Genomic DNA, 4387 nt, shown 5'->3' with positions numbered 1-4387 from the left:
TTATATATATATATATATATATATATATATAATCTCAAAAGGTTTTAATGTACTTTTATGTCTATTACAAAAATAGGAGTATGCCGCTGGGTGTGATGGTATGTGCCTTTAATCTCAGCACTTAGGAGACAGAGGCAGGCAAATCTGTGAGTTCAAGACCAGTCTAGTCTACAATAGTGAGTTCCAGACCAGTTGGGGCTAGAAGGAGACCCTGTCTCAAAAGACCAAACAAAAAACAAAACAACCCCCCCAAATAGAAGTATTCAATGATTATCTCTGAGTAGGAGGGCTATGATGTTAGTTTTCTGCTGTAAGAACTTCAATTTTTTTCTTTAATAAACATTGCTTTCATAATTGAGAAGGATTTTTTTTTCAGTGTGCTAGGGATAAAACCCAAGGACTTACACATACTAGGCAAACTCCCTACCCCTTAGCTAATCCCTAACCCTTGGAATTTTTTTTTTTGTTGACAGTCTCACTATATAGGCCAGGCTGGCTTCAAACTCACCATGTTGCTCAGGCTATCCTTGAACCTGTTCCTGACTCTCTTGCTGATTGGGATTCTAGGCATATACCCCCATACCTTGCTGAGAAAGCCAATTCTTTTATTATACATACATACATACATACATACATACATATATGTATATGTTTGAGTGTCTACATGCATGTGTATACACCACATGTGTGCCTGGTATTCATGGAGGCCAGAAGAGGACATCTGATTCCCCTGGAACTGGAGTTACTAGCAGTTGTGAGCCACTATGTAGGTTCTGGAAACAGAACCCAGGTCCTCTGTAAGATGGCTCTTAACTGCTGAGCCATCTTTTCAGCCCCCAAAGCCAATTATTTATAAACACTGACATCTTGTTTACTGATAATTTGCCACTTCTGTGTATTAGAATCTGCAGCCTCCTCTTCTTGTTGTGGACATACACTGATACACACACTGAACTTTTCTTCGGTGAGCGGGAGGTCTAGACAGCATGGGAGTTTAAACATCCTCTTCATTTTCTGTGTATATTTTCTCTGAAGAGGGCCTGAATGGGGAGAAGCATGCTCAAGAGAATGCCAGTGGGTAAGGAAGGGGTGACCTAGCCAAGGAAATCTGGGAAAAGACTGGTTATCAATCTTTTCAAGTGACCAGGAACAGATTGTGCTGCATAGCAATTAGCTACTGTCAGAACGTGCAGCTGGTAGTAAAAGCAATGGCCTTTAAAAAGACAACTTCTAGACTAACAGTCACACTGCGGAGGTGCCTAGGCATCAGCAGCCTTATCATATTAAGAGTAAAATACAAGCCCATAACACACATGCAGCAGCTATGCAGGAATGTGCTGCCCTCACAAGAACCTTCAAAAGCCAAGGCAAATGCCCAGGTCTCAAGTAACCTCATTTCTAAACACAGGCATACAATTCCAAATTCATCTCATCTCTGAGGTAGCTTTAGGTTGAAGCCTATGGGCTTCATTTTTTGAAAGTAATTGCTGGTAAAATTGAGTTTTGGAAAGCAGTTGCTCAAAGAATGAAACTTAGTACTAGGCAGCGGTTTCTAAGGTGTTGAGAGAGCCATTACCTAAGCAAGCCAGCTCTCCCTAGACCTTTGACAGATGCAGGATTGGTAGAGACAGGGACATTCTGTGGTGATGTGCTGCTCCCACTGAGAACACAGCACTTTGCAGGCAGGACACGTAGTGTTGCGTTATACATCTCCCAGCTTGCCACATCCTGTTATGTTGCATCTCATCAACCTAAACCATGATGGAGGTGAATACAACCTGGGATGACATGTAGCACTTTGTAATGCATCATAGCATTTAGAGCTACATCAGCAAAGTTGCACATATCAGCTTGGACACTGGATGCTCATTATTCAGAGAATGTGATCTTATGTGCAGGAACTGCTGGCTGAGAGCAAAAAATACATCAAGGGACAGCCCTGGTATCATACTCTATCTGAGAGTCAAAGTTCATCCACTATACTGAGTTATCAGTCCTTCTCTGGGAAACGTTACCACCTCTTAAGAGAGAGGGTCTGACCAATGAAAACATCCCAAATTTGGAGGAAGAGGATGCACCTCCAATATACTGTGGGATGGGTCATGTCTTCAGGAGATGTGCAGTCAGTGGGGCCTGGGAGGATAGATCATTCAGTAAAGTGCTTGACATGAAGGCACTGAAGACCTGAGTTTGATCTCCAGAACCTCAGAATCATTTATTAGTAATGACTTAGCCTCTTTATTTTTTTAGAATCCAGAGCCTCCTCTTCTTGTTTCGGAGACAAAGACACTCTGATCTTTTCTTTGGCAACTGGGGGGTATAGCATGGAAGTTTAAACAGCCCTTTAATTTTCTGGGCAGAAAGCTGGGCATGGTAGTGTTATACCCATATTACAAGATCTGGGGAGACAGGCAGGAGGATACCTGGAGTTGGCTGGCCAAACTTTAAAGCTGAATCCGTGAACTCTAGGTTCAGTGAGAGACCCACTCTCAGAAAAATCAGGTGGAGGAGCAATTAAGGAAGATACTCAACATTATTGATCTCTGACACACATATATACACACACACATGTCCATCTATTCACACACACGTGCGTGTGCACACATGTAAGCAGGTGATAAAAAATAAGACTAGATTAATAGCTATTGCTTCAACTCAATTTAAAATAATGCTGTATTAGTTTGCTTTTTATTCCTGTGATAAAACATTATGACCAGGGAAGCTTATAGAAGGAAGAGTTTATTTGGCTTATGATTCCAGGGGGATTAGAGTCTATCATGGTAGGGTGGTATGACAGCACAGATGGCCAGAGCAGGAAGCTGAGCACTCACATCTTCAAGCAAGCACAGGAAGCAGAGAGAGAAAACTGAAAGGGGGGCAAGGCTATGAACTCTCAAAGCCCACCTCCAGTGACGTGCTTCCTATAACAAGGCCATGCCTCCCAAACCTCTGAAAACAGTGCCACCAACCAGGACCAAGTATTCAAATACTGGGGACGCTTTCCATTAAACCACCACAGATTCTAAGCAACTTATATGGTGTTGAATTTAAGATCATATTACCATCATTCATCTAATCAATAGATTTATAAACATGAGACTTTTCAGGGAATCTGTGATGATGAATGATAAAGAATGATGTGAGGCCCAACCACACTGTAAAGATTTGATACCAGAATTTGACCTTGTCCTCCAGTTGTTCCCTGGAGGGCTGGGACCCAATAGTCAGAGAGACCTCATGCTCTCCAAACCTAACTTGCTGAACAGCAAACATGATCCAGCCTCCAGTGACTTAGAAGCCTTGATGTGGGGCTCAAGACATCAGTTTCACAGCAGGTTGGGGGTCCTCATTGGTCTCTGTTAAAAGAAGGGGATTGCTGAGAGAAGAGCCTTAAGATCTCATACTCTCCCCCCTTTGGATTCCAGTTCCTTTCTAGTCTATCCCTTAAAATTCCATATTCTGCTGTAATCCAGCACTTAGAAAGTAGAGGTAGGAGGATAAAAAGTTCAAATCCATTGTGGACTACATAGTAGGTTTAAGGTCATCTTGAGTTACATATTGAAACTGTATCTCAAAAGATCAGGGACTATAGATGTAGCTCAGTAGTAAAGTACTTGCCTAGTATGAAGGCTGTCCTGAATTCCAAATTGGCACTGCAAAAACATTAAAAAAAAATGTTCTGGCCAGGTGTGATGGTGCATGTCTTTAATCCCAGTACTCAAGAGGCAGAGGCAGGTGGATCTCTGTGAGTTCGAGGCCAGCGTGGTCTACATAGTGAGTTCCAGGAGAACAGGGGCTACAGGGAGACCCTGTCTCAAATTAAAAAAAAATAATAATGTTCTGTATTTTGGACACAAGATTTGGAGCAATGGAGCTGGAACTGACCTGGAAGCCACCTCCCCTGAAGGCTAGCTCTTATAGTTCTGCAGAACACTATGCAAGCTGATAAAAGAGAACATCAATCAATAGTCCAACCCCAGCTTTAAGGCCTAATAACCACAACAATGACAGGAACAGCAAAGTATAATGGGGCAATAGTGGCACTTTTATCTTGGAGGTAATCAACAGCTATCTAATTGGACCAAAGTCCATTCAATGGGAGGAAATTCATGTATGCTACTGTAAACATAGCCAAATACACATGACTGGAGAGGTCATGAATCTTAGAGAGAACCCCAAGGTTCATTCCTGGACAAATGTAATTTCTTACTATATGATAAATATGGATCCTTATATTTACAGATAAGTATCATAGTCACCGCTCATCAAAGAAGCTTCTTTTTTGCAACAGATGGAGACTACTGGAGAGTTATACAACTGACCACATACAGAGATTGTCTATGAATTGCCCAAACCTAAGTGACACATCTACAATGGAACATCTACA

Source organism: Nannospalax galili, unplaced genomic scaffold, assembly GCF_000622305.1.
Source record: "Nannospalax galili isolate Female #2095 unplaced genomic scaffold, S.galili_v1.0 scaffold1617, whole genome shotgun sequence".
Taxonomy (NCBI): domain Eukaryota; kingdom Metazoa; phylum Chordata; class Mammalia; order Rodentia; family Spalacidae; genus Nannospalax; species Nannospalax galili.
Note: the sequence above shows the minus strand (reverse complement) of the source record.